Below are 15,344 nucleotides of genomic sequence, written 5' to 3'. Positions count from 1 at the left end.
ATCTTGCAGAATATGGGTGTTGCTGGTCTACCGGTGCCTCGATTGGTTGGTTTGTTTGAGTTATTGTGTGACTTTGGTGAATCCAAACTAACCAAAGTTGCACAATATCACAAACGAACTAACCGATCGAGGCAGCGGTAGACCAACAACTACCGTGTTTTGCGTTTTTTTTCAATGGAGTTTGGTGGCTTTGGCGAGAGCATAGATAACAGCTTCAGTTCCCGATCGAAACATAGATTGTATAGCTGTCCGACGGCAAGGTAAACTGGTGAGAATATTCAAAACACAGCATACACTTAACCCTGATATTGACTTTTTTAGGTGGGCCTTTCTTTTAGGTGACTAAAATACATTTTGCTGCCGGCCACCGTCCACAGCAGAACATTGATTTGCTTCCGTGCGGTAACTCCTGTCTGCTTCTGCAAACTGGGGGCGTCCCGACTGCCATCTTCTGCAGGTAATACAATGACTATGGATAAGTACCTCATACAACCCTTCTTCAAAACATCCAAACCATCCCTTTAAGCATCTCAAGGGCAGGAAGGTTTCTTAAGTAGTGTGGGTGGTGGATACAGCATGAAGGTGTAAATTACAGAATCTGGTGAGCTATAAAGAGAAAGGGTATGTTCAGAAATTGCAATGATGGCTTGGAGGAATCTTGAGAAAGATTCTTTTCAGAGTTTCTGCTGGCAGGGGCACTATGAGGTCATGTAAAGTAGTTCTTCTTTGTTGAGTTTTAAACAGGTCTCCAGGCAAACCCCTCCTGCCCACAGCTTGCTTCTGCTAATAGTGCTGCTCTGCTGTCAGAACAACTTCTTGATAGTAACCACAGTGGAATACGAACATACAGGCAAGGGAGTATGAGATCCCCAACCTGTGTGTATGTCTGTTCCCTGCTTTTTCTTTCTGACTTTGGGCTCTTTTGTTGTAGCATATTCGCAACAAACTGCAAGGTCATATGTGTATGAGTAAGTGAAGGTGTGTCAGAGTGTACTTGTTATTGTTGTTTATATTTGTGCAGCACAATATGTGCAAGAGATTTGGGAGAAGTAGAATATAAATAGGAGGTTTGGTGATTAATCACGGTCTTCTCAGTCAGTCACATTATAGAAAGCTCCAGGGATGACGTATTTTTGTAGGCCAACCAGGAAGTTAGCATCGCCCTGGTTCCCTCGATAAAAAGCCAATGGGATTTTTCCGTTGGGGTTTTGGATGCAGAAAATAAGATATGTGGCAAAAAATAGTTTATGATACACGTTTTGTTCAGCAAGATAATCTCCACAAATGAACACCACTTACATGATTTTTGAAGCGTGAATGCAATCGCCAGAAGTAAAAGCTAACGTTAGGATATAAACTAACTACACCACGGTAGCATGAGCGTGAGTATACACAACGAGGCTGTAAAGACGGACGAGTCGCGGTGATGACATTTAGTTGTCTCTATTATTCACTTGTTAACATAAGACACATAAAGGCTTCAAAATTGGGGTATTTACTGACGTATTTTATGTCGTAGAACAAAACGTTAAAATCGTTTAAGCTTGTGTTAACCACAGACTTTATTTCAGGCATCTAAAAACCCATTGACTTCCAGACGATGGAACAGGAAGTACTACAATGCTAACTAATTTCTGGGTTTTAGGACTCATTCCTGTAGCACTCTATTGGTCTACTCCCTATTGCTATATAAATACAATTATTATTATTTAAGCAGCTGTGCCAATCACAGTAGGACATGATGAAAATGACTCACCAAATGGAGAGAAGAGTGCAAATCAGCTTTTCCAAAGAGGTAAATAGTGTTTTGTGTGAGCTGCAGACTTACAAGACACAAATCCACAGCACCACAAATGTGTTGCCGAAGGCAGACGATGCACCTTTGTACGTTGAATTTATATTTGTGGGGATATTGAATGTCTGCTCAGATTTTTTAGTCCATAGTGATGCATGGTTTTATTCTGATACACAATGATTCCACACTAACTATTCTGTGCAGGTACTGCTAGATTTCTGAAGCACCCCTATGAGATTTAACCAAAACAGTCACACAGTCAGAGTCGTAATTGGAGTATATTGTAATTAAAAATTGCCTTTTAAAAATCACAGGAGATGCTTTTTTTTCCCCCGTGTGTGTTCTGTGCTTTTCCTCCTGTAATAATAATAATAATGAATTTGATTTTGAGTGCCTTTCATGTAACCCAAGGACACTTAACATGCAGAAAAGTTAAAAAGTCTAGATTTAAAACAGAAATGAGCTCAGCATTGCAGATTGAGGCAGCTTGTATGGTGGTTTTGCAGCAGCCTGGTGTTGGTTATGTATGATTTTATCAGCGTTGCCACAATGGATCATTGTGCAATTTGACGTGGCACTAAGTAGAAACTGCAGATACAGTCTGTCCTGTTGCCTTCAGGTGGCTGTGGGGAGATAGCAGATAACAGAAAGAATTACTCATAACACAGCCCATTTTACCCACATTCTGGCTGTAATCACTCTACAGTTGTATTTCTGATGTTGATTTAAATCTGTAAAGTGGTTGGAGAGTATGTAATCAAAGTGTTTATGTCTATTATTCAGGATCATTTTGAATAGGTTGGCCCGTGGTACTATATCATCAACTAACTGACACGTCAACCCGCTCTCACTCCCAACTCGTCAAATACTGACGCTTGGTCAGTGCCCCTCCGCGTCTGATACCGACGCTGCGTGGCACCCTTGAGAGTCTGTATGAGACGTGACAGGCTTTCAACTAACTCCAATGTGAACCCATCCATGTCATTACTAGACGTCCAGAGCAAATGATGTAGTATAAAGAGCGAGAAAGTCCATGTAAGGTGGGCGGGAGTGGAGGTTGGATGGGTCAAACAAACACAGACTTTCACCCAGGAGACCGCTGTTCTTGTCCTGTGTGACCCAAAGTCACCATTGACTTATTTTACCTTGCTTTGGTTACAAAACTTACAAACTCAACTAATGCCAGTTCCATAACATGCATACTTATTTTACAAAACAAACATAGTTTTTTGAACCCAATCCACAATATTTTCCTAAGCCTAACCATGGATGTATAAAGAGAACTGGATACAGCGTTGGAGGCGAGCTCCTGTTCATTCCTATGAGAGTTGCTCAATGAAGCCAAAATGGCTCGACTGCAGAGTGATAAAGTACCCGGATTATCCTGCAGTCTTCCGCATCCATTTGGCCCATAGAGCAAGCGCAGTAGCGTTTCCTTTAACTCCGCCTCCCAGCCCTCGCTCCAGCCTCGGTCTGGGTCTCATTCACATGAACAGAGGAAGGGAAATAACTCTGGATTCGGCTATTAGTGCATTTACAACTTTTAGGACCTAATGATTTTAATAAGGGCTATTCAAGTGTTCGTACTGGGAAGTTGATTTACCTATTAAAAAAAGATCAAATGAGACCTCTCTTTCCCAATGTAAGTCTATGGGAAAAAGTATTTTTGGGCCCAATGGCATCATGTGACGGACACGGAAGTTGTAGTACCGCCGTTTGGCCACTACGGAAATTTGCTTCAAAGCCCGGCGCTCTTCCTGGGGGCTCGAGCCTAAACCAAGTAGTTTTGTTGTGTAAGTAAACCTAAAAAATAAATTAAACCTACATTGGAAGTTTATTTTGAAAAGAAACTGTACGTTTCCTGTGAACATGGAAGTTTATTTTGAAAAGACTCTATGCATGTAACGAGCGAAAACTGACATGCCGTCCCTGACAGGTCCTAAACTGACGCTAGAGGGGTACCTAGAGTGTCATGGTTTGAAGCGTAGGGCCACTGACCAAGCGTCAGTATTTGACAAGCTGGGAGTGAGAATGTGTTGGACACTCAGACCCAGCGTTAGCCAGCTCGTATTTGTTGCATCTTGCCTCCAACTTTCTTAGTATATTTGATCTGCAGAGCACGAAAATACCGATGTGCAAAGTGCATTTCAAGGTCAAGAACATACTCATTTGTCTTTGTGCTTCTTGGACTTATTTTTGCGCCACCATGAAAATCTCAAGTAAACGTCTACTTGACTAATTTGACTTGAAATAGGAACTCAGCCTTCATCTGTGCGTTCCTCCCTTATTTAATTTGATGGTATGCTAATCAAGCATATACGTGCATGTTCACTGCACTGTGACATCACTTGATGTGGAACAACACATGTTCTTTTCAGTAATCATATAAGTCGCAATATGAATAATTCATGATACATCACTGACGGTAATTGTTGCTCCCCACTTTCAGTCTTGTGTGCATATAGGATATTGTTGGATAATTTAAAAATAGGGGAATGCGGTTGATTCAATATTCTCATTTCACAAAGCCCTGAAAATGAGAGCAAAGACACATTGAAGAGAAGCGGGGAAAAAAATCCAAGGTGGATAGAATGTGTTTGTGATGATAAGCCAGGATGGATTATTTTCTTGCCACTCTGACAGCCCAGATAATGCAATTTATTTAGGACGAATGGAGACGCCACAAGTGCCGCTCTCGTAACAATAGACCCTCAATTTCTTCGCCAGTCTCGCCACGCGGGCCGCGCTGAATTGGGTTGTATTGAATTGCTGGCATGTTCCTCCACGCTGGCCCTCTCCAGGCTGATTCAGTGTGACGCCCGGTTCACAAGGTGCTCACTAAGAGCGCGTCGGCTGCTTTCTGCTGTCTCAGGCTTCTGGCACTGTAGCTAATTGCAAGTGTCATGCTTTTTCATAGTTTGTGTCTGTGCGTGCATGTCTGTGTGTGCATGTGTTTGCCTGTGCAGAGAGGAGGAAAACATTCAATGCAGTTGAGAAGAGGTGACACTGAAAATGGAGGGGACTCTGTACTGAAATAGAAATCGTCTGTGAATTTTTTGTTGTTGTATTTTTGTATATTTTCAGTGTGGACATATATTTTAACTTATAAGTGGGGCTATCAAGTGTGGGCAAATATGATTTTATGCAAATGTATGTATATATTTATTATTGCAAATCAATTAACCACACAAAACAATGACAAATATTGTCCAGAAACCCTCACAGGTACTGCATTTAGCATAAAAGATATGCTCAAATCATAACATGGCAAACTGCAGCCCAACAGGTAACAACAGCTGTCAGTGTGTCAGTGTGCTGACTTGACTATGACTTGCCCCAAACTGCACGTGATTATCATAAAGTGGTCATGTCTGTAAAAGGGAGACTCATGGGTACCCATAGAACCCATTTTCATTCGCATATCTTGAGGTCAGAGGTCAAGGGACCCCTTTGAAAATGGCCATGCCAGTTTTTCATCGCCAAAATTTAGCGTAAGTTTGGTCTGTTATTGAGCCTCCTTCAAGACAAGCTACTATGACATGGTTGGTACCAATGGATACCTTAGGTTTGTTAGTTTCATATCTTCGTTTTAAAAATGAGCCTGCTATAACCTAAAAATCACAAGTTGCGTTAATGCGTTAAAGAAATGAGTGGAAACAAATTTGCGTTAATGCGTTATTATCGCGTTAACTTTGACAGCCCTAATTCTTAAGTGTTATTAGACTTCTTTTCTTCTTCTCTCTTTCATGTCACATACACCTGCAGGGTTGATTTACACCCTACAGATATGACTGTAATTTGATCATAGCATTACGTAAATAAATAATAACCTGGAACAGTTTAATATATTGGCAAGGTAGTCATAGTCATTTGAGTAATCCAGTGTTGATTGCAGCTTTCAGCGTGCTCAGTAATAATTAATGAGCTGCTGTAATGTATTACATGTGGAATGTTTACAGACTGCAGTCGACATCCAGTGTTGGTTTCACCCCTGGACACACACACTCTCACACATACACAAAGGTGTGTGTGTGTGTGTGTGTGTGTGTGTGTGTGTGTATGCAGCAAGACACAGGGCACGGCATGTGGTCTGGTCAGACAGACAGAAATAGCTACACCCTCCCCTGCAGTGCTCATCAATCCTAGTTTGTCAGAGGCCGCTCGGCCTCGGCTCGGTACAGTAATCACATCGCTACACCTGCTCCATCCTCAAACCTTCCTTCTAAGATGTGAACACATTCCCAAAGGACGCAGGGTGGCGTCCAAAGCCTTTCAAGTGGTCAAGCTGGGTTCAAGCCCAGATTCAGCAAGTATCTAAGTTGTCAGTTGTCCTTGAGCGCTGACTTCCTGCCAGCCTGGGAACGCTCAGTAGCTGACCAGGTGCTCCGATCTCCCTGTGGCGGGGAGATCAATAGAGTATTACATTATCATTCTTTACAGCAGCTGATTTTATAGCGTATGTGACCCCTTGGATTATTAGTGCTGTAGTTTTGTGGTCTTTACAACCGTATGTGCAGTTTCTTTCTATCACTACACTCGTCAATCAAAAAGTGTAAGACACGACCACCGACGGACAATTTAGAGCTGGAGCTACTAAAGAAAGCCGGTGTCATAATTCTGTCAGAAATTTAGGACTAAAATCATTCTGCCAAAATGTCTCTGTGGCTGTTCCTACGACCCACGTTTACAAACCAACCAATCATGACATGTGGAGGAATGTAACTAAGTACAATTACTCAACTACTTATGTGCAAATTCAAGGTACTTTACTTGAGTATTTCCCATTTTATGCATCTTTATACTTCTACTCCAATACATCTCAGAGGCAAATATTGTGCTTTTTTTACTCCACTACATTTGTCCGACAGCTTTAGTTACTTTTCAGATTACAATTTATCATACCCTTTCTGATGATCTGAAGGATTAAGTGCTCCTTTATGGGTTGAGAAAAACACAACCTTAAACATCTAAAGCAGTAAAATGCAACGCACACACACATAATTCACCAGTAATATTAATCCAAAAACATCATATATACTATATAATATAGTAAAATACTGAGAGATGCATTTTTCTGCATAATGAGTACATTTATTCATGGTGGGACCATTTAAGTGTTAACTTCTGCCTCCTCCTTTTCAGACATTTAATATTTATCTATTTTGTTTATTTAGAATTTGCTGTATATGTTAACAGTTCATTCTATTGGTTATTCTTGTGTTATTTTCTTATTATTTATAACATGTTTGGAAATCTATCTAATCTAATACTTTGAGTACATTTTGCTGATAATACTTTCATATTTTTACTTTTCGATTCAGCACTTTTACTTGTAGTGAAGTATTTTCACTAGTTTTACTTCAGTAAAGGATATGAATAGTTCTTCTACCACTGCGGGCTACCATATTGCTATTGCTAAAAAAAGAAATGTATATATATATATTAATGTAAATATGAATATTTAGAACATACTCACTTTGCAGATTTGCCCTTTTTTTCCTGGCCGTGAACTCATATCCCTTCGATTCACCAGGCTTTCATTGCAAAATGTATACAGTCTGACACAGACTGCAAATTGCAGCCTTTTATTAGACCCATCTCGCAGAGTGTGACATGCCATGAACTCGCAAGGTTGTTGTTATGGTGCAATCTATAGTATCTAGGAATAAATTCAACTCTATACCTGATTGAGACTGTAGTTTCCTCTGACGGATTATGGAGATTTTGTGTTGTTTGAGATGCTTGAACATGTTAAGATCACCCAGTATTTCACTTGATAAAGCAAATATTAAGAAAAAAAACTACACAAAAAATAATTTTGTGGGTTATTTTTCCCTATTTTTCTATCCTGTTCGCTATTTCACAACCTTTGGGATTCATCTTGTTTACCACTGGTTTTGACTGACAGTTGGTGCATTGGGTTAAAAGGGAGAGGTGGGAGCTTGGTTTCAGGGAGGCGAGGCGCGCTGACCCTCCCCGATGTATGTTTGACCTCACGGACTGCATGGCTGAAGAGTTGTTGGTGTAATACCCCTCACTGCAGACTGTCAGGCTCTGCACACATTAGATCACCTGACTCTGCAGACTGACTGATGGGGCGCTGACATCATCAGCACAAACCAGAGCAGCTCCACCAACAAGTAAACGTAACCTCCGTCTCTCTCTGTCTGTCTCCGTCTCATCTTCCCTCCTCCGCCACCTCCTTGCCCTCCCTTTGCACCCTCATGTAGCTCACCTCTGTAAATCAATCACTTTGAAGTAATCTGAGACCGCACTGGGCTCTGCATCTTTGTGCTAGAGAGAGGTGTTATCAGCAGAAATAGGTTTCACATTTCCCCCGGTGTGTATTCGGCTTGCCGTGGCAGTAATTGTAGCTCATCTGCAGTGAGTGACTTGCTTGTCTGGGGACACGTTGATACATGGATCATATTCCTACCTGTGAGTCTGTCTGCGTCTGTCCATCCTGTCAGGGGAGAGATGGAAACTTGGAGCCACGCAGGTCATACAGATGATTCAGTGAACACTTTGGCCATACTTACCCAAGCTGTCAATTGTAAAACATTATAACAGTTTATGGAACAACTTCCTGGTTCTTAAGATAACCTGTTTTGTGTGATCGATCATCTCACCATTCATTCATTCATTCATTCATTCATTTCTTGCCCTCTTGCACTTTACTGAAGCAGTGTCGCTATGTTTCCAGATTTCAGCATGTATTTAGGTGAGTACAACAACATCATAACGATGCATAATAACATTATCTTTAGAAAATTCCTAATTTAGTCTCCAGATGTGTTGTAAGTGACGTTCGGCATTGGCAGAGCCACTTACACTGACTGATTTTTTTGCTCGGTTACATCACGAAACGCATAAAACACATGTTCGCCGTAGCAATCATGCAAGTGACAATATGAATATTTCACACTACTTCCCAGCGATGATGACAACTACTGCATCGAAGCCCACACTTTGCAGTTTAGCGCAGCTCTCCATATGGCTCTAGCTGCTGTGTGTGCCTCAGTGCCTTTTAGAGATGTACTGTAGCGTTAAATTTTAACGGGGCAGCTCTTGCTGGGCCCAGGTGATGGCTTATCACGCTCATAGAGGGGGAACACTTGAACAGGCCAAGGCATGATCTCTGCCTCAGCAAAGCTATTACAAGGTTCAGTGAGTCCAAGCACAGCATCGTGGCGGGTGATAAGCAGGTGTATATACAGTAAATGTAAGTGCGTGTGTGTGCAGTTTTGCTCTGAGTGTGTGTGTGTGTGTGTGTGACACGTTTATTCCTGCAGAGTTCAGTGTTTCTGTCAGCACAACCTTTTCTGCAGGCTTCCATTATGTCGAATTTGCAAACCACTCAGCTTCGGACTTCATGGGATGCAAGACATTTCCCTTATCGCAATCCTCTTTTATGGTCCGTTCTAAATCCTGGGTGTATGTATGAGTTGACATCGGGGGAGTAGCTCCCCAAATGTGCCACAAGGCTAAGATAATCTCTCTCCTGAGAGGCTTAGGAAAAACTTAAGATGACGCCGTAGAGCAGAAGAAATTCTGCACAGGATTGAAGAGATGTTGCAGTATCTGTTCAATGTCAGGGAAGGCGACCTACATTATCTATTTGATTAGTATGACTGCAAAGCTCAGACCTGAAAGCTGAACTCACGTAAGGCCTAATATGTCTCTCTTTCTTTATACCGCCATGTGTCGGATTTCATAAACTGTAGCGCTACACAGACTGTCCTTCTCTTCCCTCCTCTCTTTCTCAGACTTTTGCTTCCTCTCTTTCTCTTTTCCTCTCTGTCTTCCGCACAGAAAAAGAAAGACACACAGTAGGAATGGAAGAGGCGACCTATTTTAAGACCAGTGTGTAATTAATCATAAGCTAGCAGCAAGCATTAAGAGAGGAGGAAATGTATGATAGCTCCCTCTGTGACTTTCTGTCCCTCCCTAGCTGACATTTTTTTTTCATACTTGCGCTTCTCTATACTCATTTTTAATTTGTATCCTTCCACTCTTTCCCAAAAACCAGGGTCTCTCTCTCCTTCCTCCTTCTCTCTCTCTCTGTCTCATGCCTTTTTTTAATCTGTTTTTCACATTCATATTAATTTTTGGTTTCACATCTTTGCACACACACGAACACTCCTAATTATAAAAAACGTGAAATGTCATCCAACATCCTGACGTGAATGTCTAAACACTAAACCAGTCAGATTTTATTTTTAAGTTACCTGTTAAGAGCCGATTCCGTGCGCGTTCATCCGTTCATGCAGAACATTTCTTCGGACCGAGATGTTGCCGTAGTCACACGATCCATAACTGCTGTCTCATTTCTGTATACTGTACATGTGATATCACCGCTAAGACTGCAGGCTACTGTTTGTGGACAGATGGTGAAGAACACAGTCTCATTTGTGTGTAATAAGTCGTTACTAATTGTCTGCAGATTGGATCAATGTCCAATTCTGCCACAGCTCAGCTCTCCTCTCAGTCTGCAGTACCACAGACAGCACAGCCACCATTTATCAGTGCCGGTAGATGGTAGCCGAGCAAAAGTCCTTTTCATCTCATTATTGAGGCAATTTAGCTGGAACTGGTCAAATTATGTCAATAAATGGTTTCTTTTGTGGGGAAAATGCACCAATAGGAATAGACTTTTAAGGTTTTTATGGCATTAAACACATGCATGTCCAGCTGTCACATGAATAAACAGTTGTCACACACTGGCATTGCTCTAATATTTCACCCGCTTTGGATGATGTCAGCCGATTGAATGGTCGTTATCACGGTTATCAGCCTCATAGATGTGGGTTAGACGGAGCCTGCCTCACCTATTTGTAGGCTCAGAAGGCCGTTATCCTCTATTAGCATGGTTGATCACAAATACGAACACACGAAGACAACGCCGACCTCTAGTGGCCCCTTGTGATTATGATGGGAGTATGTCCCATGTGTAACCAAAAGTCAACGCTGACTTATTTTTCTGTAGTTTTTAGTTTAGTTTTTTAGTTAACAAAATCGCTATAATTCATAATATCGAATCGCATTACTTGTAGAATCGCAATACTTAAAATCGCAATACATATCCAATCGGCACGCAAGTATTCCGATAGTATTGAAACAGGAAATAGGTGTATCATCCCAGCCCTAGTGGTAGGTGCAGTTTGGCCCATCTGAAGCATTAGAACGGTATTGTTAACGAATGATGACGCCCATTCAATCGGCTGATAACATTCGAAATGGGTGAATTCTTTCCATCAGTTGGTGATGCCATCCGCTTAAATCCTAAGGAACTTATTGTTTTTTTTTTTTAAGATATGTCACTCTCATTTTTCACGACGACAAAGAAAACCCTGTGCAGTCTAAACAACACAAGCTTGAGCTGCAGTATCACCCTCCGTGGAGTGATTGACCGGGAGAGTGGTCATAAAAAGTTTGGCCTTTTGGCTGCTGAAGCTTTCCTCGCTAAGGCGACTTGATGACCCGGTCTCCAGCTGTCAGCTACACTGTCAGTTACACTGTGTGCATCACTGCCTTTTTCCACTGCAGCAGATACATGTCCGCCTGGGTTGTGACTTACAGTGGAGAGACGTTTGTGTAGCTGAGATTTAATACCAAAACTGCATGCAGATACTCACATGTCAGACTTATCTTTGGCAGTAAAAGTGTGACTCAGGCAGATTAATGCATAGGGAAAGGTTTGTAGAACACATGTATGTTTTTAGATGTTACCAATTTCAATGTAAGCATTTAAAACCTGAGCTAAACTCTTGTCTCTGACTCGCATATCGGATTTTTGCTTTTGATGTGACCAAACTGACTTTTGGTGTTTATTTTTGGGGTAATTTGTTAACATTAGGTCATTATTTCCATCTTAGTGAGACTCTTCCTTCCTGGACGCGATGCGAATTCGCGGACATCTTTCAATTTTTCCCAGTGGAGATGTCCTAAACTTAACCTTACCTGACAGTAACTGACAGTTAATCGCTCGTAGTATATCTGGACAATTTTACATGCTGCATTCGCCAGTGTTCGCTCTTTCGCTGTATGTTAGGAAGAGGTGTAATATGATGGTTCTTTCTGGGCCAGAGTGCATCTCTTATTTCTAAGGGTACATCATTCTTTGACACCTGTAGCTTTTATCATTGAGTAGTAGCGTTGCACAGGATTTGGAAGGTATTAAGTACTGAGTAGGTATTAGTGGATTAATATCTTAATTTTATCAGTGTCATGCACCACTCATATGATATTTTTTCATACTGTATTTATTGTTTAACTGGTTGAGCATCATTATTAGAAGCAACACAGTCTTGTTGTTTTTAGCTACTTACTTATGTCAACATTCATGGTCCCCAGATGATAAATTCTAATAGCTCTGGTGATCCTTTCCCTATGGCACCACCAGCAGGTCAAAGTTTTCACTTATCTGGTGAAATATCTCAACATTTATGTATCATCTGACGGATCTGATGGCTCTAACATTCATGTTCCCCAGAGGATGAATCCTACAGACTTTGGTGATCCCTTGATTTTTCTTCCACGACCACCATGAAGTTGACTTGTGTGGCTTTGAGTGAAATATCTAATCATTTTAACTAGTTTGTTTAGGAAAATTACCTTAAAACCCTAACATCGAACTATACATAATAAAAATTAAGTTTATTTCTGGTTCAGAGACAGCAGTTATGTTCCTCTGCTAAGCTAGGCCAGCTACATTTTAGCTGAACTAGTTTAGCTCTTTTTCTACATCATGCCTAGTGTTAGTAATTGACAGTAAGATATGCCATATCCTATGCTAATAGTGTTTCAAATGACACACTCATACAATTTAAACTCCATAAAATGTCACCCGAAGGTGGCATTTTATGGATTTTATGTCACAGAGACATTGAATTTCACAGTGGATTAGAGAAACCAACCACTTTGGAAGGTACTGTGAGTATTTCTGTATAAAAGTGAAGCCACCAAAATTGTAGCATTTTGACAGTTTTGATATGTCACCCAGAGTGAGCGTCGAGTCAAAATAGCTTTTTCACATCACATCACCTAATTTACCTGAAGAGTTTCTGTGGACAGCAGCAGTCAAAGTAAATTTAGGTTCATGCTGATAATCTCCCACCTTCACCTGTTGTCTCTCATGAAAACACGCTGAAGCTACCGTTGGTGATAATCGAGTTGTGATTATGTGGCAACAGCAAACCAATAATTTGAGCGTGGTTAAACATAACACACAGCCAGCAATCAGAGGCAACAATGGAAGTCACTTTGTGTGTTTTCTATGATGTTGGAAACAGATTAACATGATTTGACATAACTTACAGTGCTGGGGAAACTGCTTTGAAAAGGTACAGGTATACAGGTGTTGAAAGTAGAAAGCTACACTACAAACTACTACTACTACTACTACTTAGGTTATGGTTAGGTGTTGCATAGATAACTGGTCAGGGTTAAATTGATGTGGATGTAGCATTTGGTTGTGCTAGCCCTGCCATTGGAAACTTTGCATGATTTTGAAAATAACTACAATACTCAGACGCTACCAGCAAATTTAGTTAAAGTAGTAGATTCACAAATTTTAGCGTCACTCACTACCAAGAAGTGGACGTCACCCATTGGTTTGTAGACTACCGATTTTAAGCCTTGGGTTTGGCATTTTGGCCGTCAACATCTTGTATTTTGGAACCAGAAGCAAAGAATGTATATTGCCAAGAAGTGAAAGTCAATTGTTCGTTCCATTGTAACATCAGCGCCCTGCAGCAAAGCTACGCTTCCCCCATTTTGGACTGAAAGCGACTACCGGACGGCAGTTAAATGTCCGCCTAAAAAGTGCCGTACAAAAGTAAAACTAAATTATTTCTACTCTATTGTCATATTCTACTGAAATGGCATGTGTTGGACACTAAAATATTATAAATATAATAAGCGTTTTCAGTCCAAAATGGCGGCAGCGGCTGTTTTAAAAAAAGAAAAAACACCGGAGTTTTGTCTCTTTGCTTGAATACTCTTTGTCAGAACTGACCATATTTGGACGAGAGGGTGGAGCTAGAGAGGAGAGAGGCCCGGCAGGGCCAGGTACTGTTAGCAGCTAATGGTAGCGCTAGCTAGTTTGGTTACTAAGGTGCATCCGTAATTCACATTAACTGTGATATACTGTGTTAACTGCGTGATATTAATTGAGATTCTACTTTTGGCTAGTGAAAAACAGGCTTAAAACAAAATAAAGGAAAAAATTAAAAGTGTCTGAAAGTACAACGGAACGCTGAACAACGCCGTGGTAGCGGGTGAGTTACTTTTTAAGATTGGGGTCTATGGGGATTGACTTGCTTTTGGAGCCAGCCTCAAGTGGCCATTTGATGAACTGTAGTTTTTGGCACTTCCACGTTGGCTTCATTTTTCTGACCCGGAGGTTGCCGCTACATATACATATATACATATATATACATATACATTTCTCATAATGTATTTCTGCTGTAGTGTGATGGTTGACGTGTGAAATGTTATTGACTCCTGTTGACTCAATGTCAAACCAGAGGTCTAAGTGCATTACATGTACACTGGTATTATCCACCCGTGGCTCCTTTCCTTCGCCTCCTCTCCATTTCCTCTCCTCACACATTGACCATATCCTGTTTTTTCTATTTTATTTTTTCATTCACTGCCCAGCACTTGCAGATTTTTACCATCTCCATCAGTACATCATTAACCTTTAAGAAAAGTATGTTTTCAAATCACGTACGGTGTTGTTTTTTTCCTCCCTGCTGTTGATTTAAGAAATGAGTCTCTAATGGTTTTCCTCATTCAGCGAATCACTTTTATGTATTTTCAAAGGCAGCCTTTCCATCATCTCCCTTGCCCTGTGTATCAGCAGCAGCCTCTCTGCAGCGGTGGGAGTCTATCACCCCGTTTCACAGGAAATTGAACACACACGTTACTATGTATCTCACCAGTATGCAATGAGTCAGGGTCGGACAAACATCCAGAAATGCACACACGCACATATGCTTGCATACGTACACACTTGCATAAACACACTAGCGCACATGCAAATGACAGTATTCCCAGACTTTCAGGGGAACTGCACTCTATGTTCTGCACAGCCTCTCTGTGCTCATACATCATTAAGTGAGCCAGGGTGTTATTATGGAGAAGATGCAGTGTATTAGATGGCCTGACAGATTGTGTCAGGGGCTGCAATCCTATCAGGATTGGATAATAAAAAGACACTTAATCTAGCCAGTTCCCTACAGTCCTTCTTTGCACACAGAATAAAAAATCCTGACGCCCGCTCTGCGGTCTAACCGTCCTTGTCAAATTCTCCTCCTCCCTCCACCCTATCCTAAAATATAAGAGCAATAATTACGACTTAATCTCCTCAATCTCCGCCAAAATATTTCCTATGAAGAGGCACAGAGTTATAGCCCAGCAACATAAAATGTGTTTATTACCTCCTCTGCAACGCCGTAATGTGCCATAAAAATAGGTGCCCGCGCCAGTATGCATGACATGACTGGATGATGATCAGCTAATTTATGAGGACCTTGGCTCATCAGTA

At 41.2% G+C, this 15,344-nt stretch overlaps 1 protein-coding gene across 6 annotated transcripts in view; it reads left to right on the top strand.

Moving 5' to 3' along the window:
* The window catches only part of ncanb (neurocan b), a 217,655-nt gene that overhangs the window by 133,572 nt on the left and 68,739 nt on the right, over nt 1–15,344 (top strand). The window lies entirely within an intron of this gene.

Source organism: Sebastes umbrosus, chromosome 5, assembly GCF_015220745.1.
Source record: "Sebastes umbrosus isolate fSebUmb1 chromosome 5, fSebUmb1.pri, whole genome shotgun sequence".
In the NCBI taxonomy this organism is placed as follows: Eukaryota; Metazoa; Chordata; class Actinopteri; order Perciformes; family Sebastidae; genus Sebastes; species Sebastes umbrosus.
The sequence above is the reverse complement of the archived record's forward strand: the minus strand, read 5'-3'. Positions and strand labels throughout refer to the sequence as shown.